This window comes from Heloderma suspectum, chromosome 4 (genome assembly GCF_057233095.1).
Source record: "Heloderma suspectum isolate Gila_16-S chromosome 4, 16-S_ref, whole genome shotgun sequence".
NCBI classification, from domain to species: Eukaryota; Metazoa; Chordata; class Lepidosauria; order Squamata; family Helodermatidae; genus Heloderma; species Heloderma suspectum.
Genome location: NC_139461.1, coordinates 11605122 through 11632633, shown reverse-complemented (window position 1 = coordinate 11632633; position 27512 = coordinate 11605122). Strand labels below are relative to the sequence as shown.

General features: G+C 45.5%; 1 protein-coding gene across 1 annotated transcript in view; it reads right to left on the bottom strand.

Annotated features, from left to right (window-relative positions):
* The window catches only part of PTP4A3 (protein tyrosine phosphatase 4A3), a 127315-nt gene that overhangs the window by 95941 nt on the left and 3862 nt on the right, over positions 1 to 27512 (bottom strand). The gene's annotated exons all lie outside the window — the stretch shown is intronic.

Below are 27512 nucleotides of genomic sequence, written 5' to 3'. Positions count from 1 at the left end.
CTCTGAAATTCAATGCCCAGTGGAAGGGGCCTTTAAGATTAAATGTTTTAAAAATCTACTGCTCCACCTTGTGTCAAACTTTGCTTACTTTATTGATCTTGCTGTTGTCAAGATTACCAGACGGCTTTACGCAACTATTCATACTGCAGCCTTGTAAATTACGACAATGGAACCAATTACCTGGGGAGGTGGTGGGCTCTCCCACACTGGAGGCATTCAAGACGAGGCTGGAGTCTGGACAGCCCTCTGTCAGGGATGCTCTGACTTGGATTCCTGCATTGAGCAGGGGGTTGGACTCAATGGGCTTGTAGGCCCCTTCCAACCCTACTATTCTATGTTTCTATGAAATAAGTTGGTAAAAATGACTAGCCTGCACAATTTCTTACTAGCCTGCTGTGGCTTGCAGAGCGGGGATGGAAAGTGTCTTCCCTTCTGCAGCAGTCTGGGGGCAGAGGAGGGATGGAGTGCTCCACTGCTCTACCACCAGCCCACTTGCCTGCTTGCATAGATTCCTTCTCATCTATGGCTACTAGGCGAGTGTTTTAAGTACAAGGCTGTACTTACATGATTTCACTTGAATAGCTGTTTGATTGATTCAGTGAAATTGTTTCAAGATCAAAAAGTAAGAACAGGTTAGAACAGGAATTTTGGTACCCCAAAGATCTATTTGAATGCTCTTTTTTCACAGAAAATTAACATGCAGATATTTTTAAGCACTTAGCAAGGCAATGCATCCAACACAGCAATTTAATCCCGAATTACTTATTTGCAGGGAAAATAAAATGCAAGCAAGCAGCCTCTCAAAAAGGATACTCACAACTTTTTAAAACTTCAGCACAAAGGGTACCAGAGATTCAACGGCAAAGAAAACACACCCAAGCCTCCACACTGTACTGCCAACTGTAAATGGCATACATACATTTAATGCAGCCAATTAGGGAAAAAATAGGGCCTCCACTTCAGTGTAGGGAGATTTCAAACACAGGTGCACTACTCAGAGTTGACAAGGCTTTGCATGTGATGTTTTGCTATTTAAATTCAGGTATTCTTTTGTAAAAAGGTAAAGGTGTCCCCAACCAGTCGTGTCCGACTCTAGGGTGCGGTGCTCATCCCCGTTTCTAAGCCGAAGAGCCAGCGCTGTCCGAAGACGCTTCCGTGGTCATGTGGCCGGCATGACTGAACACCAAGGTGCACGGAACGCTGTTATTATGCTATTCTTCATGTTATGCTATTCTTTTGTACCCAGGTTTAATAAGTCAAGCAAAAACTAGTTCTCAACAAGTTGCCATTCAGTGGGAGCCCATAATCTCAGTTTACATACCCCTATGCTGAAAGCCAAGATGTCAGATGAGGCAATGCTTGCAAAATGCCCTGTGGCAATACACCCAGGAAGATGCTGGATTAACAGAAGGAGGAAGCACAGAACACAATCCCCAGGAGAGTCCCATCTGTCAGAACCACAGCCACCTCCCCCAAATCTAGGCCAAACTGTTCTGCGACTCCCTCTTTGCCCCACATCATAGTCACCCGCCCACTCGAGGTCTCTCCTTGGGCAATCACCTTTTCAGAAATAAGTTTGCATACATGACGCTAGAAACTTAGCAAGGAGGGAGGGACAAAGAGAGAACCCTGGAAATGTGGGTAATTAGGGTAATCTCACGCAACCAGGGGAAACAACTGATGATGCATTGTTTCGCCACTGATTGCCTGGACAACCCCATAATGTGCAGCTGCTCCTCGGCTTTTTAATTACTCACAAGTAAGTGTGTGGGAGCCTGATCCAGATTGGGGCCACCACACACAAGGAGGGGAGGTTTCCATTGGCACCAATGGAGAATATTCATTTCTTTTCAAACCCGTGTGTGTGTGTGTGTGTGTGTGTGTGTGTGTAGATCAGGTAGGGAAAGGTTCAAACCTCCCCTCCTCATGCATGGTGGTCCCAATCTGGATCAGGGTCCCACACGCTTACTTGTGAGTAACTTGAACAGTAGAGGGGCAACTACATGCCATATATTTAACGTAACATGTACTTTAGCCCTGAACCACAGCTAACTTTTCTTAACCATAGTATGGTATGATGGTATGATGCTACGGCTGGTTTACTGAATTAAGGGTGCAATACTATAAATGTTTAGACAGAAAAAAAGGCCTACAATTTTCAGCATTCCCCATGTTTAGACAGAAAAAAGGCCCATGGGAAATGCTGGGAGTTGTAGGACGTTTTTCTGTGTACAAACATGCATAGAACTGCATCATAAGTCTGCTTCTATGCATGAAAGAAAGAGCCATGGGACAAACTAGCTCACTTTTGAGATCAAGCATTATAACTGCAACAGATATAGTAGACCCAATGAAATCAGTGGAACGTGAGTTATTCATGACTAACTTATGCCCCATTGATTTCAGTGGGTCTCCTCTAAGTATGACTAAGTCTGCCCTACACCCAACTCACCTTGTGCTATTGTGGCAAGTTATGAATATACATTACTTCTACCAAACATCATGGATGCTTGGGGCACAAGCGAAGCAATTTTAAATTTCATTAACTTCAGAGGGAGGGAATTAGGCTTGTGCTTGATTCTCTTATAGGTATCAATAGGAGTTAAACATCCTTAACAAGGGCCCACCATCCAGCTTGTCATGACTCCCACTGAAAGCAATGGGACTTAACTTACTTAGGGTGCAATCCTATGCATGCTTAAACAGAAAAAAAGTCCTACAACTATGCTGGCTGGGGAATGCTGTGATCTGTAGGACTTTTTTCTGTCTAAACATGCATAGGATTGTGCCCTTAACTAACTTGTACCAATAGTGTCAGAGGGATGTAGTCATGATGTTGAATTGGGGTCACTGTTCTGCCCAGTAATTACCAACCCTGCATCTAGAATGCATTGGGTATTTGGTCAGATGATCTTTCTTAATATCCTTGAATGTGTACAGAGACACAAACAGAAATCCATTAATTTCATAATTGCACCTTACCTCTAAGCTGATAATTCTGTAGTGCATGACCAAACATTATTATTACGCTCTTAGCTTTTACATAAACTGTTTAGTTACAAGCCCAATGTTTTAACTGTTGTCACACACATGTCTATACCTGCAGATCCAGGAAATATATGCTACATGATGAGGGAGGGGGGAGAATTAATTCTCCAGTTTCAGGGGTGGGGGTGATTTAAATCAATCGAGCCTGCAACAGGGTGGCAAATAATTTTTAAAAAATGTTTTCATGGGAGCGAAAGAAGAAATCTATGCAATTTGTGGCAAGCTAACTTCATGGGAACTTCAGGACTTGGCTGCTCAGACTCACAGGAGCTTTCACACAGGAACCCAAAAATATTGCTGTCCATTGCCATGCTTTTTTCCCCTTTTAATCCAAGGGGTCAGTCTCTCTCTGACAAACAGACCAGCGTATTCAAAGATCTTGGCCTCTTCTGAACTTTTGGTTTGCAGAGATTTAAGGAGAGCTAATTTGGGGGAGTGGGGTGTTTACTTTGAGAAACAAAAATACATCTCTACAAGACAGAAATTAAAAAGGAAACTAGAACACGTGCATAAATTAGCCCTGAATAGTATACCTTGGCACAGAGTTCTCCAAGGGGCACTGTTCAGGAGTAATTTATTTTTATCTGCATGTTCTAGTTTCTTTTTAAATTTCTCTCTTGGAGAGAGATATTTTTGGTTTTCTTCTTTGCATGTCGTATACAGAAATCTGAATTTTATGACATTTGCTTGGGTAGGACACTCGGCAGAATAGGAAGATTCCACTGTAGCCTGCAGAACGGGATTGCTTAGAAACAGGCCCGAGAGGCTGCTGTTCTTTAGCTGAAGATCTGCATATGCAAATACATTACTACAGGCTTATAATTTGACAGTAGCCTAGGGTTTTCCGAAATTAAACTAGCCTGCTCCCTACACATGTGGAAGATTTGAAGTGTCAGAGTTGGAGCGGTGTGCATATCATAAAGGTACTTCTCCCAGTTCTATGCAAGTGTATTGAGGCGTAACTCCCACCACTCTCAAAGGTGCCTCCTCCCAAATAAGTGTGCAGATCAGCCTCTCTAGCTACTTTGGGCTTCAACTCCCATCAGCCACAGCCAGCATGAACAACAGTCAGAAACACTGGTTCACTGTCCAAAACATCTAGGAACGCAGGATGCTGCCTTATACCGAGTCGGACTCTGGGTCCATCTAGCCCAGTGTTGTCGACACTGATCGGCAGAGGATTTCCAAGGTTTCTGGCAGGAATGTTTCCAGCCCTACCTGGAGATGCCAGGGATCAAACCTGGGATCCCTTGCATGCAAAGCAGGTGCTCTACCACCAGGCCATGACCCTACTCAGGAGGGGACTAGGTTGGGGAAACTTGATGTATAGGGTTGCAGCCTTACTTCTGTTCTGCAAAGATCACATTCAAAAGCCAAAGGGGACACTTTAAGCAAAGTAAGAGATTAATGGGCTGGTTCAGTCTGTTGATAAGTCACGCTGGCAGAAGAGGCTGGAGGAAGGGGTGGGGAGAGAAGGGATATAAAAGGAACACGCCTCCCTAGAGCAGCATTTTTTTCCCCCATAAAGAGAGGCAGCTGTCTCTTCGGGGCCCTGTGGGTGTTGTCCCCTTCCAAGAGGCAGAGTGCTTTGCCAAACAGGCTCTTCCCACTAATCTCCCACTAATCTGTTTGGCTCATTAGCAGATGCCAGCGCCTCCGATGCTTTCATTCCAGATGCCCAATGCAGACACACTGGGAAGGGGCCGCAGCTCATAGCTCATACAGAGCACATGCTTTGCACACAGAAGGTCCCAAGTGCGATCCCTGGCATCTCCAGGTAGGGCTGGAAAAGACTCCTGCCCGAAACCCTGGACAGCCACTGCCGGTCAGTGCAGACCATACTGGGCTTAAATGTCAATGTAAGACACACGCACACCTCCCTTGATATACCTAAAGCCCAACTCAGGTGTTCTACATCTGGGGAGAATAAACACACGAGAAGGAGCACACTAGCTTCGCCCCCTCGTAGGCGCTTCCCTCAACCTCTACTCGGGGAGGGCGACTTTCTGAGGAGAGCCTCCTTTATCCATGATGGCTCTCCATGCAATTGAGAAGGCTCCTGCGAGAAGGGGTCAAATTGGTCGGGCAGGCTTAGCCAGGCAGATTCCTTTGCTTATGAATCATCTCGAAAACAGGAGGTGGATTCAAAGGGTATCTTCAGAAACACAAATGACCAATCTACTAAATAAAATGGGGAAATGCCACCAGTTTGGGGCATCTATAGCTTTTTATGAAATAATTAAAGCCATGTTTAGGACCCAGACCCTTGGCTATCTATCATTGCTGAAATGGATGCTGCATTTCATCAGCTATTCCCTTCTGTGACGTATTAAGCTGGACAGTCACGCTGGACACAGCTACTGCTCGCATGACAAATCAGTGAGTGGGCTGTTTTATGCTTCTATCCTATCATATCCCTGCTTGACTGGACTCCCCTATTACTGCTTAGGCTCTTCAGTGGTCATTTACAGAGTCCCTTCTCTTCTGTTGCTTTTATGTTAATTTCTTTCTTGGTCCTTCTGCATATCCAGGGTCTCCATAAATCCTTTCCTTCCTTGATGTGGGACACTGCATAGTTTCTAAACATGCACTCTGCAGTCCTAGCTACTCACTCTCTTTCAGAGGTAAAGGGCTAGTAGAACACTGGAGTTGGCTACTTATTCCCAGTCCTGTTCAAGTACCTGAAAGGTTGTCACAGAGAGAAAGGCCAGGATCTCTTCTCAGTCATCCCAGAGCGCAGGACACTGAATAATGGGCTCAAGTGACAGGAAGCCAGATTCCAGCTGAACATCAGGAAAAACGTCCTGACTGTTAGAGCAATACGACAATGGAACCAGTTACCTAGGGAGGCAGTGGGCTCTCCCACACTGGAGGCATTCAAGACGAGGCTGGACAGCCATCTGTCAGGGATGCTCTGACTTGGATTCCTTCACTAAGCAGGGGGTTGGACTCAATGGCCTTGTAGGCCCCTTCCAACCCTACTATTCTATGATTCTATGTCCTTGATCAGCATCACCAGTCCTCTGTTTGCAAGAAAAATCAAAGACCTCTGAATCTAACAGGGTCCATGGCAGTCGATGCCAGCCCAGGCCTGGGTCTCCCTTTATTTTATTTTTTTAAATTTGCCCAGCTACGGAAGAAGTGTCAGCTTGGGTGGTAGGGCTTGCCGGACCTTCCTTTTCGAGTTCCCCATGAAGCATATTGCACTGGGGGGAGGCGGGGGGACTGGACTGCTGGTGTGAGCAGTCCAACTGTCATCTTTCCTCAAAGGCTCAGGAAAACATGGATATAATATTAAAAACAAATGCACTAATATGACTTAAATGCCAGCGTGGTGTAGTGGCGAGAGTGTTGGACTGGGAGCCAGGAGATCCGAGTTCTAGTCCCCACTCAGCCATGGAGGCTCACTGGGTGACTTTGGGCCAGTCACGGACTCTCAGCCCAACCTACCTACCTCACAGGGTTGTTGTTGTGAGGATAAAATGGAGAGGAGGGGGATAATGTAAGCTGCCTTGCGTTCCTTGCAAGAGGAAAAAGGCAGGATATAAATGCAATAAATAAATAAATGTACCCCCCCCAAATAACTGTAATAGAAAAACTAACGTTGAGCAAATAGGTTGTACACCAGTACGGACTAGACACAGGCCTGCCAGTTCTGCTGATGCACCCAGGTCCAAAAGCAAAATATTATACTCCATCTGCAAGACCACCAACCAGACATTCTAGAAAACTGAGATGGTAATCCTGTGCCTATGCTATACCACTTCAGACTGTGGGGGAGGGCTTGTGGACTCAGACGAGTAAATGCTTCTCTATTCAACATTACCCCCCACCCCAAACACACACTCACACACAGATAGAACTAGATGCCAGGAAGGTTGTTTGATGCTCCGTTTTGTCCCTGATATACTACATTTTTACATGCAGGGAATTCCTTCCTATGGAAGAGCATTCAGTAACTTCAGACCTAAGTAGAAAGTCCATAGTGCAAGCAAAATGGCCATAGCTGAGTGGTAGAGCACCTGCTTTGCATGCAGGAGGTCCCAGATTTGGTTCCTGACATCTCCATATACGGCTAGGAAAAAGCTCCTGCCGGAAACCCTGGACAGCTGCTGCAAGTTATTGACCCAGTCTGCACACAACGTTGGCAATTCCTGGGTTAAACAACCCAGGAACTGCAGTGATGAGTGGAGCACACTAGCCATCTCCAATCCCAGTTCCTGGGTTGTTTCATGACATCCGAACCCAGAAACTCTGGGTTGTTTATGGCTTAAACAATCCAGAGTTCACCCAACATCAAAACATGGGCAACCCATAAACTACCCAGGAATTGCCAGTGTTGTGTGCAAACTGGGCCAGTGTTGACAATGCTGGGATAGATGGACCCATATAAGCCAGCTTCCTATGTTTCAGCAGTGGTATAGGCCCAGACACAGAGTCTAGGGGTCAGCCTCTTGCTTTATATCGAGATCCGCAGACACAGTAAATCCCTCCTACAGCTTCCTTGTGCTTTCAAACCATTGTGCAAACTGAGTGAATGAACTGTCCCCTTCCCTGACTTCCAACTCGCCAAGTTCTCGGAGATACGCATTTAATTTTGGCGTGGCAGGTGCGTGTGTGGAATCTCCTGTTTTGCTGAGATTTTACAGGCAACCACCAGAAAAAAAGACATATGGTGTCCAGTGGTGACTGCTGATGCATTTGTGGAAGGCGGCTTCCGCTGAAATGTGCGGAAGCCGCCTTCCTCAGACGACTTTTGCCGAGATTACAGCCTTTGGCAACCTTGTTGCCAGCCAGAAGTGCTGGACAACTCCCATCATCCCCAGTCAGTGCAACCCAGTGGAGGCTGGTGGCTCCAATGTCAGTGGGATGGCGAAGGCAGCTTGGAGCGCTCCTTTAGAGTTCTGACTGAAACCCGGAGCGGATTCATCGCCTCAATGACATAAGGGCCACCAGCCTCCACTGGTGCAACCAATGCAAATGCTGGTGGGGGGGTGACGTGAGTTGAGCTCTGACACATCTGGAGGTGCCAGGTTGAGGAAAGCCTACAGAAGCCCCCCCCCCCCCCCGCCGAAGGGATGAACCCCCTCCGGCAACACAATCTATGTCTTCCCAAGCATTCATTCAGGAAGCTTCCCTCCTGGTGGGGTGATACAAAACATCGCCAGAGAGGGCCCTTTGTGACCAAGTGAACCCTGAAATTGGGGGAATAAAGAGGATACAGGAATGTGGGCAGACTGCCAGACAGCAAGGAGGAGGGAGAGGAAGGGCCAGAGTCTTGCACGCCGCAACCCAGGAATCACTGCTCACTCCCAGCCCAGGGGTTAAAGACCAGGGCAGGGCAGCAGTGGAGACTCTGAGCAACTCCAAATTCATGGGCATCTGGCCATCGAGCCTCCAGACATCACAAAAGAGGTTTGATTCATGCTCCTCTCTCCGGGAACTTTGCATCAGCCGCTCCAGTCTGTACCCTGCAAGTAATTCTTTTGCCCCGCCCACCCCCAAATAAAAAACTCTTTTTTTTAACCACTGCTACAGTTACCAACAGAACAAGATCCAAGGCTGGCTTTGAGATTCATTCACCATTTTTTCCCACCACTGCGAAGGAGAGAAGGCAAAAGAAGACTAACAGATCTGGGTGGTGTTATTTAATGTGCTGCAGAAACATGCTTACATCCCAAATGCAAAGGAAAGATCCCCACACTTTAAAAACAAAAACCTCTCTGCTGTCAAGCTCAGAATTAGCAAGTTCTTTTTAAAATAGAACTATGTGCATATTTCAAAAGAAAGATGTCTGGACTATTTTAAAAAGCCCTACAGCATGATGAAGAAGTGCACACACTGCAAGCACAGGGCACGTACACAACTTTGCCATATCTGAAGGTGCTCCCAAGAACTCAGCACGTTGCATTTTTATGGCCTGGTGGGCTATGACTGGGAGAGGAGATGTTTCTACACAGCCAGAGACCACTGATGCAGCTGTGGCTGGAGAAGAGAGCCAGTCCCCACTTTTCTACCAAAGCAGCACCACAATTGTGCAAATATAACACAAAACACTATGCTCCTCCTGTGAATAGTCCAAACGTCTCCCAAGAGGCGACTCTACACATGGACGTCACCAGATGGTCAATATCGAAATCAGATTGATTATGTCCTTTGCAGCCAAAGATGGAGAAGCTCCATACAGTCAGTAAAAACAAGACCTGGAGCTGACTGTGGCTCAGATCATGAGCTGCTGCTTGCAAAATTTCGGCTTAAATTGAAGAACGTCGGGAAAACCACTAAACCGTTCAGGTATGACCTAAATCATATCCCTGATGAATATACAGTGGAGGTGAGGAATAGATTTCAGGGATTAGACCTGATAGACAGAGTGCCTGAGGAACTATGGACGGAGGTCCATAATATTGTTCAGGAGGCAGCAACGAAATCCGTCCCAAAGAAAAAGAAATGCAAGAAAGCCAAGTGGCTGTCTGATGAGGCTTTACAAGTAGCTCACGAAAGAAGGGAAGCGAAAAGCAAGGGAGAAAGGGGAAGATATACCCAACTGAATGCAGAGTTCCAGAGAATAGCAAGGAGAGACAAGAAGGCCTTCTTCAATGAACAATGCAAAGAAATCGAGGAAAACAACAGAATGGGAAAGACTAGAGATCTCTTCAAGAAAATTGGAGATCTCAAGGGAACGTTTTGTGCAAAGACGGGCATGATAAAGGACAAAGAAGGCAGGGACCTAACAGAAGCAGATGAGATTAAGAAGAGGTGGCAAGAATACACAGAAGAACTATACAGGAAAGATCTGAATGTCCCTGATAGCCATGATAGTGCGGTCACTGAACTTGAGCCGGACATCCTAGAGAGTGAAGTCAAGTGGGCCTTAGGAAGCATTACTAACAACAAAGCTAGCGGAGATGACAGTATTCCAGCCGAGCTATTTAAAATCCTAAAAGATGATGCTGTTAAAGTGCTGCATTCAATATGCCAACAAATCTGGAACACTCAACAATGGCCGCAAGACTGGAAAAGGTCAGTTTACATTCCAATTCCAAAGAAGGGCAATGCCAAAGAGTGTTCAAACTACCGCACAATTGCGCTCATTTCACATGCCAGCAAGGTGATGCTCAAAATCCTACAAGCTAGGCTTCAGCAGTATGCGAACCGAGAACTACCGGAAGTACAAGCTGGGTTTCGAAGAGGCAGAGGAACTAGAGATCAAATTGCAAACATTCGCTGCATCATGGAGAAAGCAAGAGAATTCCAGAAAAACGTCTATTTCTGCTTCATTGACTACGCTAAAGCCTTTGATTGTGTGGATCACAACAAACTGTGGCAAATTCTTAAAGAGATGGGAGTACCAGACCACCTTACCGGTCTCCTGAGAAACCTGTACGAGGGTCAAGAAGCAACAGTCAGAACCAGACATGGAACAACCGATTGGTTCCAAATTGGGAAAGGAGTACGACAAGGCTGCATATTGTCACCGTGCTTATTTAACTTATATGCAGAGTACATCATGAGAAATGCCGGGTTGGATGAATCAGAGGTTGGAATTAAGATTGCTGGGAGAATTATCAACAACCTCCGATATGCAGACGATACCACCCTAATGGCAGAAAGCGAAGAGGATCTCAAGAGCCTCTTGTTGAGGGTGAAAGAGGAGAGTGCAAAAGCTGGTTTGAAACTCAACATTAAAAAAACGAAGATCATGGCATCTGGCCCCATCACTTCCTGGCATATAGAAGGGGAAGAAATGGAAGCAGTGACAGATTTTACTTTCTTGGGCTCCAAGATCACCGCAGACGGTGACTGTAGCCATGAAATTAAAAGACGCTTGCTCCTTGGGAGGAAAGCTATGGCCAACCTAGACAGCATAGTAAGAAGCAGAGACATCACCTTGCCGACAAAGGTCCGTCTAATCAAAGCTATGGTTTTTCCAGTAGTAATGTATGGCTGTGAGAGCTGGACTATAAGGAAGGCTGAGCGCCGAAGAACTGATGCTTTCGAACTGTGGTGCTGGAGAAGACTCTTACGAGTCCCCTGGACTGCAAGGAGGTCAAATCAGTCCATCCTAAAGGAAATCAACCCTGACCGCTCATTGGAAGGACAGATAATGAAGCTGAAGCTCCAATATTTTGGCCACCTAATGCGAAGAGAAAACTCCCTGGAAAAGACCCTGATGCTGGGAAAGACTGAAGGCAAAAGGAGAAGGGGACAGCAGAGGATGAGATGGCTAGATAGCATCACGGATGCAATGAATATGAACTTGAGCACACTCCGGGAGAGAGCGCAGGACAGGAAGGCCTGGCGTGCTATGGTCCATGGGGTCACGAAGAGTCGGACACGACTGAACGACTGAACAACAACAACAACAACTCCCATGAACCCCCCCCCCCAAATCTTATTCAAATTACTAATGGGGTTACTAATCTGGAGGGATCTTTGCCCCAAAACAGAGGGCAGAATGAATGGATGGAAATTAGACAGAACACTATGAAATATCATGATGCAATCATGGTGTGTGTGGGTAATTTCCAGGCTGAGAGAGCAAGTTCTGCCTTATCTCTAATTCCAAAGAAACCTGAAAACAAAACGAATGAAAATTTAGGCAGCAAGGCAGTAAATTTAAAGAAAAGGGTAAAAATGAACAGAAGATAAAATGAAATCCAATACCAAAATGCATGTAATTTCAAACTCATATTGAAAGAGGCGAGAGGAATGCAGGAGAAAGAGAAGGGTGCAGACATCTTTAACTACAGAGGAGCTGGAAGACTGCAAAGCAATAATCCTCAGGGTGGAGGGAAAACAATTTGGACTGCACAAAACACAGAGAGTACCAGCATCTGAGAACAAATGTACAAAAAGCTTGTTCCTCTCTATGACATTATGCATCCCTCCGCCTCCAAGACTGACCTTAATTTTAATATCAGCAAATCTAACATCATGTTAGAACGCATTTGAAAGAGTATAACATACAGAACACATAAAAAGTAGGACCACAGGCAGAGGTCTTAAGGAAACAGCCTGAACACAAAATATGCACAGCTTTGTACAAATATATTAATCCTTGAGAATAACGCATTCCTCTCCCCATATCCCAGCTCTGCAAGTAGAGCAAGAAGAATAGCTCCAGGTGTTCCAAGGGAGAGCCTGAATGCAGAACAGGATGGAATGAGGAAAATGGTTTCAAATGATCTGCCCGATTACTTCCAAGGATGACATCAGTTCTGAAGAGAACGGGGTGTCCATTCTCCCTACACCATGGGAGAACAAGAAAAAGTCCTCCAAGAACATCATAAATGGACAGAACAAAGTGCAGGAGAGAACCCTGCAGGGCTCAAAAATGAGTCTCTAGAGTTAAGAATGAAATTAACGTCGAGTCTGAGGCTCCAACTCTAACAGAGCTAGAAGCATTACCAAATGTCAAAGTATGAAGCAGAGAAGCGGGAGCGGCAACAGGACGACTACGAGAAGTATACGCTATTCTGAACTCTCAAATGCAATGTAAGTGCTAATTGTTAAGACTATTTCTGAGAATGCACAGACAGCAGGGACCACTTGCCTGCTTGTGCAGGGAAGTTAACCAACAGCTCACATCCATCTATGTACACTCTGTGGTTAAAAGTCAGCCAACGTTACTTTTTATCACACAGGCTCCTACCTTCAATACAACCAACCAACCCGCAGACACACATGGTCAATATTTCCATAGATACGTGGCTCTATATTTGCCCGAAGAGAGGCCAGAGACCTCACGAAATGGTCACTGCGTGGTGCCTTAACATCAAATGCCGACTAGCCTATAACCAAGGACTAATTTACCTTAAGCACACGGATGCCACTGTCAACGGCCACCCCACGGCACAGTTTCCACACCACCATAGTGACAGGACACATTGGTCATCACAGTTATTCCATCTGGGGAGCTTGTCACCAATGCGGTCTGTTCCTTGCAGAGGTTTGTGATTGGCGGAGCTATCATACGATGACCAATGTTGTAGTAGCTCTGAGGTGGCTCTGCTTGTGGTGCCCCTGAGGTATGTGGCCTCTGCAGTAGCCACACATGGCAGGGCCTTCTCGGTCATTGCACCCTGGCAGTGGAACACCCTGGCAGTAGAAATTTGGCAGCCCCCAAGACTGTTGTAATTCAGGCACCAGCTAAAGACATGTTTATTTGTACAGGTTTGAGTGCATAGGCAAGTGTTTTGTCTGTTTTAAGGCGCAATGCTACGGGGATAGTCTGCCGCCTCCAAACTTGGAGGCGTCCAACTATACAATGCAGAGTGGGCAGAGCGTGGAGGGGATCCTCTCCTCCGCACTCCGACTGCCCTCAATTTGCAGCTAGACAGCCGATTTCGGCTGTCCAGCTGGGGCATGTCGGAGTGGCGGGAGGCCAGATGGCACACGAGAAGCGTTGTAACAATGCTTCTGTGGCCTCCTCTCCTCCCCCAGGAATGCCCCCTTTTCCCCTGCTCAGTGCTGCGCTTATGAGCATGGAGACGGGGACAAACTGTGCTGCCTCTGCTGGAGTGAGGTTTCTGGGACGAACCGTCCTGGAGTGAGGTTTCTGGAAACTGAGCTCAGATGCCTGGCTCTGAGCTTGGTTTCCAAAAACCGAAAAATCCTATGGCCATCTAGACACTGTCTAGCGGCTGTAGGATTGCTCCTTTAGCGATGCTTTTATTATATTTTATGTTTGCAGTTTCAGAGTTTGATTTTAATGGTGTTTATATGTTGCACTGGTTTATATGGGTTGCTATCTGCCCTGGGCTCACTGGGAAGAAGGGTGGGATATAAATAATGAAGTGCTATATGTTATTGTATCTGTGGGAGGAAGGCACTATTTAGTATATGGTCAACTAGCGCTCCATGCAGAGAAACAGGTACTGCAAGACCCAGCAGGGCACCTTCACTTCTCCATCCCTCTGCATCGGTATGTCCAAACTGGTTATGCGATTACCACTTGGTGCATGGAAAAGCCCTTTTAGTACTCAGGAAGAATGACATAAGCTATATTCAGGCATTCTTCTTGGATGTAAGTTCTATACATGCAGACAGGAAGCAAGGAACGTTTCAGGATCTTAGGGGCAGCCTCCAAGGTATAAAGGAGGCTCTCCTCTCCAGATAGTTGCCCCCCATGTGTCAAGGGAGATGAGATTTACTGGGGGTAGGGGTGGGTCAGAGCTATTGCTTATACACGAAGAGAATGACTGAGTAGGCCTACAGATGACCAACCTACCATTGTGTGAAACCATTTACCCTTGACCAACCTTCCCCAACTTGGCGCCTTCCAGATGTGTTTGACTACAACTCCCATCACCCAAGCCAGCAAGATGGGTGCTGTAGTCCAAAGCACCTGGGGGGCACCAGATCGGGGAGGGATGACTTGGGCATTCTGGCCATCTGTACAGACTCAATACCTGAAGCCACTCGGAGAGATATGGAAAAACGATAGGGGCTCTTATGCCAGCAATTCCCAAACTATGTGCCATGAGAGAACTGTAATCCCCCCCGCTTGCAATAACGCTTATTTTTCTCTTTAGTAACACATTGGTTTCACGACCTTTGGCATGAAAAACAAACTCAGCCATGATATTTTATAAGCACAGCAAAGAAATACTGAATAACAGCAGAACAGAGACACCCCCCTGCTCTCGAGCGCTTGCTTTCAGAGTCGCTGCAGGACGATGCTTCGAGGCTGGCAAGTCAGGATCACTCTCCTCACTCAGAAACGGTGCTCAGAACAGAGGACCAGGGCGCTCCAGACTCACCCACCGCTTGTTCTCTGCATCTTTTTCGGGATCACTATTTGTAAAGAACTGGTGAAACAGAGCGTCTAAGAGCCAGAGCTATCAGCTAGGAAATCTAAGCCTTGCTTCTGCTTTAAGGTCATTCCTCAGGCTCTTTGGATGGCCTTCTCTCAGCTTAATAAGCTGGCATGTGAATGAGTGTTAGGCATAAGGCCCCTTTGCTCCCCCCTTTTCAGCAGGAGCAAAGAAGTCAGAAAGTCTTCCATGAATCACAGCTTCCTGTTTCATCCAAACCAGGAAACAATGGTCATTGGCTTTGGAACAAGCCAGGATATGAAACCATGGTTTGAAGTTGGTTACATATCCTGGCTTGTTCTGAAGCCACTGACCATTGCTCTTTTGCTTGGATGAAACAGAAAACTGTAGTTCGTGAAAGGCTTCCTGGTTTGTTTGGGGCTCTGCGCGCAGCCAAAGTGCTCGTTCATATCTCATTCGAACATGGCCATTAAGTGACGATAAGACTACAATCCTAAACTTGATTACTCAGACGCCCCACTGAATTCTATGGGGATAAATGCTTTAGGATTGCAGCCCTAAAAAAGCCACACTCTGTTTTCCATCCACAACACAGGGATTGTACTAGTTCACCTCACAGAGTTCTCATATGGATTACAGAGATTTTTGTATTAAAACATTTATATTCTACTCTTCTGTTGCAAAAGCATCACTCAGGACATGTAAACTTGAGTAAAATAAATAGAGAACAACCAAGGAGCCAGGTGAGCAGTTAAAAGCAAAACCTCACAATAAACCAGGGCTTCGGAGGAATGCTGGTTTATTGTAGACGAACAGTGTGCTCAAGCATGGTGCTCGAACTAAGCAGCATGGTGTTTGAGCAGCTAAACAAACCATGAACCTTCCATGGTGCATGTTTTTTTAGTGTTGTGTTAGAACAAGGAACTTTGGTTAGTCTCCACCTCAGCAAGTCAGAGCCGTAAACAAACAACAAAACATGGGTTATAACTCTGGCTTGTCACGAGAGAGACAAGTCAGAATAGCAGCTTCACACAACGCTACAGATTAGTAGCTAAACAAACATGGACTGTGGTTTGTTTAGCTGCTCCCGCTTGCAATGGGAGCAATTGTGCAGCATTCAGAAGCATGCTTCTTGTAAATACTAAGTCAAGGTTCCCCTGTAACACTGGCTTAACATCATGTGCAAACTAGGCCATTAATTGCCACATACAACAATAGCCAGCTGGGATAAAACAGTCCACTGCAAATGGAAAAAACAAAAAACAGATCATGAATGGGAAGTGCTTTGAACACTAAAACTGCTACGTAGAACTGCCACATATTATTACTAGTAGGGAACAATAAAATGTTTCTGTACAGCAGAGATGACAGATCTGCTTTTTTTTTTGTTTGCAAGATCACTTACAGAAAGCAACCCTACGCAGATAACCCCTGAGCAAGTAGGCTATAATAAAGCTGCAATCCTATGCACAAGATAAAGCAACAGAACTGTTTCAACTCATCAGTAGACTCTGCTTTATCTCCTCATACTTTTTTTAATCTCAGAGATTGAGGACTCATGGGGTTGTTACCCCAGGATAATTCACACAAGCAAGCTCTAAAATACACTTCATAAACAGGACTGGATTTTAATTTCGTAATTCCTGGAGAGAAACATTTCATCTTATGAACAGTCCAAGCATTTATGTTGGGTACTGTTTGGGAATGCATAATATAAGTAGGGAATAATGCACAATAGTGCCAAGATCCAAACTAACATGCAGAACAATTTAGAAATCCTCTCCCCATGAGAACTGTATATCTGCTTTGAGTATAAGAGCCAAATGGGCAACAGCACTTCCTAGTGAGACAAATATCTGCTGAAATAATAGGAAAAGTCTCCAACGTAAGAGATCTGAGCCAGCATATCCATCTTCAGCCCTGGAGTTAACATGGTAACCATGGGGGCATAACATCATTGCTTAATGCCGCTTCAATGGCTCACTAAGTGGTGCGCATCATCTAGCTGGTTTATTTGCTGTAACTGCAACTCTTGGAATCTGGCTGCAAGATGATTTCCAGCAAAATATGCGGGTAAATCACACTTAGGAGATCAAATACCCCCCCCCCCCCGCTTTAACACTCAGCACTCTTTGCATGGGAACCAAGATTCTAATCCAGAGCCATTCTCACGGATAGGTGATTACTGCTGCAGATATGGGCGCCAAGCAAGTTTGCAATTCCCATGTTTAACAGAATCAGGTTGAAGGGGGTCTTGTAGGTCAGGGGTGGGCAGAAAGTAAATCTTCAATTCCTGGCCACTGGCTATGCTGGCAAGGCCTTCTGGGAGTTGAAGTCCCAAACATCTGGAAATCTACCATCTGCCCACCCCTGTTATAGGCCATTCTGGAAACTATAGTTCCATTAATGTAATCTAAAATCACATTAGCCTTTTTTGCAGCAGCAGCATCACACTGCTGACTCATGTTCAGCTTCTGATTAACCACAATCCCTCAATCCCTTTCACACGTACTGTTGCCAACTCGGATATTCCCCATCCTACACCCGAGCATTCCTGGGTTTGTGGAGCGTTTGTTTTGTTTTTCATTTTGCCTAAATCTTGCAGGGACTCAACGATCCCTGAATTAAAAGGGAGAGAAGTGCCCCAAATTTTCAACTTAATTGTTGCAATGCCTAACCAGTCATACCCTACCAGTAGCCTGCACACTGCATGAGGGCAATGCCCCACTCCCCATTCCAGCTGCAAAACCTGGAAGTTGGGTGGGTGAATCCAACTAATTGGAAAACCAGCTCCTGCCGCTCCTATCCCTCCTTACAGCTTGGTGTTGGAGGGGACAGGTTAAGCTTGATTTCGCTGGGCACTTGCTGAGTGTTCTATGTGCCCAGCAAGTACAGAGCAAAAGAAAATCTTACACCCCCCCAAGTTTGAGGCTAGGATGAGGATTGTTTTCCCCCTCCACTGAAAAATAGGGCAGAAACACAGGACTCCTCACACTCAAGAGGCCATCTGAAGACTAACAATGGTGTGCCAAGTTGGCTAACAGGGTCTGAGGAACTAGCCCAGACAGCCAACTAGCCAACCTTGTAGTCAATGGGGGGGGATACACCAATTGTATAAATATCCCTAGTATCCCATCCCCCCCCCCACCTTCCTGGAAAACCTTTGCAACACACACGCCCACAACTGCAGTACTGACTGCAAGGAATGCCGTTTCTGTACACTTCGCCCTGGAATTCAGAGGAAGCCGTTCTGTGCGTACAGCGGCTACAGCTGTAAAGAGGCTCTTGTAGTTCAAAGTGACCCTCTAACCCGCAGCAATTTCTTCTGACATTCAGTCTCAGACAGTCATGTGACAACATTTGGCTGTGGGTCTCCCACAGGGCAGATCCAGCACTTACGTTATCTGCAGATGGTGCAGAAATGAATGCCATATGACTAGCATCAACGTCAACGTTATGCTAGCTCAGTAAATAAAGCACAAACTGCACAAGGGCTTATTGGTGCCTTGGAAGGTTTTCATGCCAGGTTGTACAACACTGTCCTCCAACCCTCCAGACGTGTTGGACTACAACTCCATCACCCCCCAGCCAGCTATGCTGGCTGGGGGTGCTGGGACTTGTAGTCCAACACATCTATGCTGGCGGGGGGGTGCTGGGACTTTTAGTCCAACACATTTATTTATTTATTGTATTTTTATCCTGCTCTTCAGCCAAAAAAGGCTCCCAGAGCAGCTTACAATCAATGAACACATCTGGAGGACACCCATTGGGAGAAGGCTATTCTGTATTTTGAGTATTTTTAGCACATATGCTACATACTACCCAGTCTATTCCCCTGCCTTAGTCAAAAGCTGCAACCAGTTCTACACCCAGATTCCATCAAAATAGGGGTGGTGAACCTTTCTCAGTCCAAGGACTGAATTCCTACCTGGAAAAGGTCTTGGGAGCCACATTCCAGAAATAAGCAAGTCTGCATCATTCAGCAGCAATTTCAAATAACATCTGAAATAGCAAGACTCTGCATGTTTACTCAGAATTAAGCAGGGCAAGTGCTAAAATTAAGCAGGGCTGAATCACACAGAAGCTTTCTTCCCCAGGCCCCATCCCCTTACCCCAGAAGGGACAACCTCTTACCCCTGATCAGGAGCTGATCGGAGCCAAGAGCTTTTCCTCTGCTGATGGCCAAATTAAACGTTCTGCTAATTGGCTTAGTTACTTGAGTGAAATCATATACAGCTCCATTTTGGATCAGGACCATGGCAATTCGGGACAGGGGATTTAAGCTTCCCCCCTTCTATTTTCATCCTGAAATTCCACTGCCCCCTCCCTGAAGGGGGGGGAAGGAAAAATGTCCCCACTGATGGTGCAATTTCAGGACAAAAATGGGAGAGCGGGAAGCTTAAATCCCTCCTCCCAAATTGCCATGGTCCCAATCCAAATCAGGGCTTGCATGCTTATATTCAAGTAAGCCAGTCAGGCATAGCTCAGCAACGTGTGATTAGCATAAAGTTTAGTTTGGCCCTGAGTGCTGATAGGGGAAGCATTTATTTACCAGTGCTCAGCAGGGAAAAGATCTCTGACAAGCAGACAAGAGCTTGCCCCTACCAAGGAGATGGGGCAGGGCCTGAGGAAGAATCTGGTGGGCTAGTCTGGGAATATGTAGGCCAGTGGTTCCCCAATGGCTGCATTAAAAGATCTGTCACCAAGATTTCCACAGGTCTGAGATACAAGAAATTTGAGATTTTAGAACCAGAAACAACCAACTCTTAAGAGATCCGCCAAACACCACTAACTATTCATGATATTTGTGCACCTCCTTGCAGACAAGGGTTTTACAATTCTTATTTATTCTCACAGCCACCCTATGAGGTAGGTTAGACTGAGTGACATGGTCAATAGCTGAGCAAAGATTTGAACCTGCCAGCTGCTAAGGCTGGAGCCACACGCTTACTGGAGACACAGGGGCTACTGCTGGCACCTGTGTCGCATTCTCCTCGATTACCCGCCACGCGTAGCATAATCTGATGTCACATCACACACTTCCCTGGTCTCTTATAACAGCACTGGCTGCTGGAGACAGCAATAGATTATGTGCTAAGGCGAGATCACATCTTGCAGTTAAATCCCTCGTAACATGTAGCAAGTATAAGGAAGAACCTAATGCCTGAATTTGCTGCTTTCCTCCTCCCACCGAATCCCCTCTCCTTTTGTAACATGCCTCTTAAACTGCTGGGCAGGTCTTATTTCTGATCTTTGTGAGCCGCTCTGGGAGCCCTGGTTGAACAGCAGGAGAAAAATGCTCTGAATAAACCAATTGAGAAAAAGCTAGCAGTCCACAGTTCTGTTCCCTATGGCAAGTGTTCTGTTGCCCTGTAGCAAGGACAATGAAAGGCGCCCAAGCTGTCCTCCCCAACTTGGAGCTCGGGAGAGGGCAGGGATCATCTCTGTAGCTGTGCTCAGACACATAGCACAGCCACAGGGAAGATCCCCTACCCTCCTCTCCTGTTCCGAGCTGGGGAAGATGACCAAGGGGGGGACACTTAAACGCAGGGCAGCAAAGGCTATGCCTGAGAGGAACAGGGTTTTGCCCCTGACCTTATTTATATGCAGTAATGTTTGTTATTGTTGTTGTTGTTCAGTCGTTCAGTCGTGTCTGACTCTTCGTGACCCCATGGACCATAGCACACCAGGCCTTCCTGTCCTGCGCTCTCTCCCGGAACGTGCTCAAGTCCATATTCATTGCATCGGTGATGCTATCTAGCCATCTCATCCTCTGCTGTCCCCTTCTCCTTTTGCCTTCAGTCTTTCCCAGCATCAGGGTCTTTTCCAGAGAGTTCTCTCTTCGCATTAGGTGGCCAAAATATTTCAGCTTCAGCATCTGTCTTTCCAATGAGCACTCAGGGTTGATTTCCTTGAGGATGGACTGATTTGACCTCCTTGCAGTCCAGGGGACTCGTAAGAGTCTTCTCCAGCACCACAGTTCGAAAGCATCGATTCTTCGGCGCTCAGCCTTCCTTATAGTCCAGCTCTCACAGCCATACATTACTACTGGGAAAACCATAGCTTTGATTAGACGGACCTTTGTCGGCAAGGTGATGTCTCTGCTTCTTACTATGCTGTCTAGGTTTGCCATAGCTTTCCTCCCAAGGAGCAAGCATCTTTTAATTTCATGGCTACAGTCACCGTCCCACTACTTCATTTTTCTGGGGAAAATTTTCCATTTCGTACGTTTATCAGTAACAATGAAGGGATGTCAATTGCAAAGACAATATTAAGAAAGCTCGATAGTTTCAAAGTTGTTATTAATGTTGTTTTCAGGTGATTGTCCCTAGCATGCATATATGTCATTGAAATTCACATCTGTCTCAGAGTGAAATGGAACTAATAATAACAAACTGATGGTGCCCCAACAACTTCAATGGACGACAGATGAACTCTGTTGAAACAGAGGAGTGGATGCCAGTGCATCATGGGCCAATTTTCATTACCTTCATTTTTTCCCTTAAACAGTATGAGGGAAGTACATGCTATCGTCCTTAAATTTTTACAAATATTCCAATAAAAATGTCTACATAACAGAACATTTAAATCACATTACATGTGTTTTAATTTCTCCCCCTCAAACATTTCAGATCAAATATTTGTGGTGTATTGGAAGACAAAAAATATGGGGTACTTTTTTAGTTTTGTTTACTAAATAAAGTAAAGTAAACATGCTAAATTAGAGAACTCTGTAGAGCAGGGGTAACCGACTACAACTCCCAGCATTCCTGACCATTGGCTATGCCAGCAGGGGCTTCTGGGAGTTGGTCCAAAACATCTGGAAGTTTACCTTCTGCCCACCCTTGCTCTAGAGCATCTGAAAATTTCCCAATGCAAATGACCCTAATTGGCACATGAAATTTTTCCAATTCAGAATTTTCTGGAAAACTCACATCACTACTTAAAAGAGACGGTCGCGTTCCTGCTGACCGCAAGCTTCAGCTTGACTGTCCAGGCCAGCCACACTATGTAGACCACCTAAATCAGCATTTATTCTCTGATGTAATGACATCATGTCATATGTCCAACAAGCAGCCACCAATAAAGTTGAGTAGGGACAGGGAAACATGGAACACCACATTGGGCAGAACATGCTACTACACATTATGAGGAATCAGGGAAGAACTCAAAACAGGGCTGCCATTTTCAGCAGCAGTCCTGCGCTAACAGCAAATCCAAACCTCTAGCGATTTTACAATGACGAGCTCAGGACTATTCAGAATTAAGCTTTGTTAGGGTAGTCCAAAGGCACACAGCCAAAGTCTTTGTTTCTGCCTAATTCCTTTTACCGTTTCCATCACCCAGTGCCTGAGCAGGGGCTCAAGCCCTGTTCTCACAGACATGCATCTAAAACAAATGTTTAATTAGCGGACCACACTGAGTTCCATTCGTGAGATGAGTTACATATCCCAGGTTATATAAATGAAGGTTTTCACTAAGTAATTTAAGGACACAACTAGAATGGTAGGTGGGTGAACTAAAGCAAAGTTACCACTGAAGGTTCTTTCAAAAAGGCATAATGAAATTGCTGCTAGAGATGATTTGTTTAAATTTATAGCCATCTGTGAAAAAAGCCCCTAGCTGTGTTATAAAAAAACCTTTTCCTTTGGATTATTGAAGGCGATTCAGCTGTTTAAATATAGCTCACATAGCCACCTGGCCCCTGGAACCATGGTTAAGAAATGACCATGTCTAGAATGGATGGGTAGAACTTTCTCCAGAGCAACAGGGAAGATTTGCACACACCCCTTTCCTACTCAACATATTTTCTGGAACTTCTAATCACCCCGTCAAGTACTACCTAAAGTGCAGCTGTAGATAAGTGCTCCCCACACCTCAATTGCTTTGCGTGGGCCAATAAAATCTATATTTTGGTACACCCTTGAAATTTCATCTCCAGCCATGCTGGATCAGACCAAGGTCTAGTCCAGCATTCTTTTCACACAGTGGATGTCCAGCAGCAATGGGAAACCTAGTGCAAGACATGAGTGCAACAGCACCCATCCTGCCCATACTCCCCAGCAACTGGTGTACACAGGCATACTGCCTCTGATACTGGAGGGAGGATAGGGCCGTTAGGACTAGTAGCCACTGATAGCCTTCCCCTCCAAGAATTTGTCCAACCCCCTTTAAAAGCCATCCTAGTTGGTGGCCATCACTACATTTTGTGGAAATGAATTCTATAGTTTAACTATGTGCAGTGTGAAGAAGTCCTTCCTTTTATTTGTCCTGAATCTCCCTCCAATGTGCTTCATGAGATAAGTTCTCCAAGAGAGGCAAGCGAAACTAGTGGTTAGAGCTGCTAGCTGCTGCACTACAGCATCCCCTTCCATCCTGCCATATGCACATAAGAAGAGCCATGCTTGGTCAGACCAAGCGTCCATCTAGTCCAGCCTTCTGCTCACACAGTGCCCAACCAGCTGCCCACAGGACACCCACAAACAGGACATGAGTGCAACCCCCTTTTAAAGCCATCCAAACTGACAGCCATCACTGCCTCTTTTGATGACGAATTCCACAGTTTAACTCTGTGCTGTGTGAGGAAGTCCTTCCTTTGATCTGTCCTGAATCTCCCACCAGTCAACTTCATGGGATGAACCCAGGTTCTAGTATTATGAGAGAAGGAGAAATATGTCTCCCTATCCACATTCTCCACACCATGCATCATTTTGTACATCTCTGACACGTCTCCCCTTACTCAACCTTTTTCTAAGCTAAACAATCTCAGATTTTGTAACCTTTCCTCATAGGAGAACTGCTCCAGTCCCTTCATCCTTTTAGTTGCCCTTTTCTGCACTTTCTCCAACTCTGCAATATCCTTTTTTAGGAGCGGTGACCAGAACTATACACATTATTCTAAGTGTATTTGCACAACAGATTTGCATAAGGGCCATCGCTACATGTTGTGGTAGCAAATGCCATAGTTTAACTATCCACTGTTAACTTTTTACATTACATGGCACTAAACCCTGATTTTCCACCCAGTGTACTCTTACAAAAAAAAATCCCCAAACAGCAAAGAGTATTGTGGCTAACAAATTTATTTTATAGACTATCGTCCATTTCAGGTGCATGAAGTGTTTATCCTCAGTTATAAGTATATACATAATGTAATAAATACTAAAGAAATAAGATGAATAGAGTGGAATATAAGGCAAACATAAAACAAGAACTCTTAACACTGACAACCCCCACAGTGCCTGTGTTCCTTGGTGACTACTCTGTTCCAGAAAACGAGAAACTTTCCCCAGTGCTTCATCACAGCATTGGACCTTCTAGATTGTGCCTTGATTGCTGCAATTTATTCACACAGGATAACCACCACACCAATTTCCTACACCATTCTTCAAAGGAGTTTTGGGGTTCCTCACTAACATCACTTTAGCACCGAGAAGCAAATAACTAACCAGACACTTCTTTTCTCTTCTGACAAGGTTTCTGAAATCATTTAGAAGCTCTGCTTGCAGTGTAAGTTGCTAGTTATATTACTAATTAGCCATATAACCTCTACACAGAAAGTATTATTTTACACCTCCACCAATGTTCATAAATCCAGCACCTTGTTAATTACATATGCCGAATATTGTGCTGTACATATCACTTTATTCTGGCTTGAGCAAAATACTATTGAAGCCACACTTTGTAAGTAGAACTTTGAAATTGCCACACTCACAGATAACGTTTCCATCCTGTCCTTTCTCAAAGGAGCTCAAGGGAGCATACATGGTGTACTTGTGTGTATGTCCCATTTTATTCTCACAACAACCCTGTGAAGTAGGTCAGAGACTATGACTTTCCCAAGGTTCATGGCTGAGTAAAGATTTGAACTCAGGTCACCTGGTCCAATTCCAACACTCTCATCACTAACTGTGCTGGTTGTCAGCACCAACACACTCACTGGCGACCAAGCAGGTTCCCAAATGTGCTCTGTGCCAGGTTTGTTTGTGCTCATCTTGTCCACTGTGGCATTCAACGATGAACCAGATTGATACGCACATATGCACAATTATATTTTTCTGCAGTGACCTCCATTCCCAGCTCCTTCTCCCACTTATTTCTGTAAGCATGATTTCTAGATTACTTCTTCATTACATTTATATAGGAGTTGTTGTTGTTGTTCAGTCGTTCAGTCGTGTCCGACTCTTCGTGACCCCATGGACCATAGCACGCCAGGCCTTCCTGTCCTGCGCTCTCTCCCGGAGCGTGCTCAAGTTCATATTCATTGCATCCGTGATGCTATCTAGCCATCTCATCCTCTGCCGTCCCCTTCTCCTTTTGCCTTCAGTCTTTCCCAGCATCAGGGTCTTTTCCAGGGAGTTTTCTCTTCGCATTAGGTGGCCAAAATAGTGGAGCTTCAGCTTCAGTATCTGTCCTTCCAAGGAGCACTCAGGGTTGATTTCCTTTAGGATGGACTGATTGGACCTCCTTGCAGTCCAGGGGACTCGTAAGAGTCTTCTCCAGCACCACAGTTCGAAAGCATCAATTCTTCGGCGCTCAGCCTTCCTTATAGTCCAGCTCTCACAGCCATACATTACTACTGGGAAAACCATAGCTTTGATTAGACGGACCTTTGTCGGCAAGGTGATGTCTCTGCTTCTTACTATGCTGTCTAGGTTGGCCATAGCTTTCCTCCCAAGGAGCAAGCGTCTTTTAATTTCATGGCTACAGTCACCGTCTGCGGTGATCTTGGAGCCCAAGAAAGTAAAATCTGTCACTGCTTCCATTTCTTCCCTTTCTATATGCCAGGAAGTGATGGGGCCAGATGCCATGATCTTAGTTTTTTTAATGTTGAGTTTCAAACCAGCTTTTGCACTCTCCTCTTTCACCCTCAACAAGAGGCTCTTGAGATCCGCTTCGCTTTCTGCCATTAGGGTGGTATCGTCTGCGTATCTGAGGTTGTTGATAATTCTCCCAGCAAATCTTAATTCCGAGCTGTGATTCATCCAACCCAGCATTTCTCATGATGTACTCTGCATATAAGTTAAATAAGCAGGGTGACAATATGCAGCCTTGTCGTACTCCTTTCCCAATTTGGAACCAATCGGTTGTTCCATGTCTGGTTCTTACTGTTGCTTCTTGACCCTCATACAGGTTTCTCAGGAGACAGGTAAGGTGGTCTGGTACTCCCATCACTTTAAGAATTTGCCACAGTTTGTTGTGATCCACACAATCAAAGGCTTTAGCGTAGTCAATGAAGCAGAAATAGACGTTTTTCTGGAATTCTCTTGCTTTCTCCATGATGCAGTGAATGTTGGCGATTTGATCTCTAGTTCCTCTGCCTCTTCAAAACACAGCTTGTACTTCCGGTAGTTCTCGGTTCGCATACTGCTGAAGCCTAGCTTGTAGGATTTTGAGCATCACCTTGCTGGCATGTGAAATGAGCACAATTGTGCGGTAGTTTGAATGCTCTTTGGCGTTGCCCTTCTTTGGAATTGGAATGTAAACTGACCTTTTCCAGTCTTGTGGCCACTGTTGAGTGTTCCAGATTTGTTGGCATATTGAATGCAGCACTTTAACAGCATCATCTTTTAGGATTTTAAATAGCTCGGCTGGAATACTGTCATCTCCGCTAGCTTTGTTGTTACTAATGCTTCCTAAGGCCCACTTGACTTCACTCTCTAGGATGTCCAGCTCAAGTTCAGTGACCGCACTATCATGGCTATCAGGGACATTCAGATCTTTCCTGTATAGTTCTTCTGTGTATTCTTGCCACCTCTTCTTAATCTCATCTGCTTCTGTTAGGTCCCTGCCTTCTTTGTCCTTTATCATGCCCGTCTTTGCACAAAACGTTCCCTTGAGATCTCCAATTTTCTTGAAGAGATCTCTAGTCTTTCCCATTCTGTTGTTTTCCTCGATTTCTTTGCATTGTTCATTGAAGAAGGCCTTCTTGTCTCTTCTTGCTATTCTCTGGAACTCTGCATTCAGTTGGGTATATCTTCCCCTTTCTCCCTTGCTTTTCGCTTCCCTTCTTTCGTGAGCTACTTGTAAAGCCTCATCAGACAGCCACTTTGCTTTCTTGCATTTTTCTTTGGGATGGATTTCGTTGCTGCCTCCTGAACAATGTTACGGACCTCCGTCCATAATTCCTCAGGCACTCTGTCTATCAGGTCTAATCCCTGAAATCTATTCCTCACCTCCACTGTATATTCATCAGGGATATGATTTAGGTCATACCTGAACGGTTTAGTGGTTTTCCCGACGTTCTTCAATTTAAGCCGAAATTTTGCAAGCAGCAGCTCATGATCTGAGCCACAGTCAGCTCCAGGTCTTGTATTATTTCCATGTAGACAAAAGGAAATGCCTAGACCGCCACCTTCAGAGGTGGAACTCCCTCCCAAGGTAGGCTACACTGGGTCCCTCTATGCTGTCCTTCCACTGGCAGGAAAGGACTAGTTGTTGTTGTTCTTCAGTCGTTCAGTCTTGTCCCCATGGACCATAGCACGCCAGGCCTTCCTGTCCTGCGCTCTCTCCCGGAGCGTGCTGAAGTCCATATTCATTGCATCGGTGATGCTATCTAGCCAATCTCATCCTCTGCCATCCCCTTCTCCTTTTGCCTTCAGTCTTTCCCAGCATCAGGGTCTTTTCTAGAGTTTTCTCTTCACATTAGGTGCAAAGGGCCTCTCAAACTTCTCCAGTCTATTT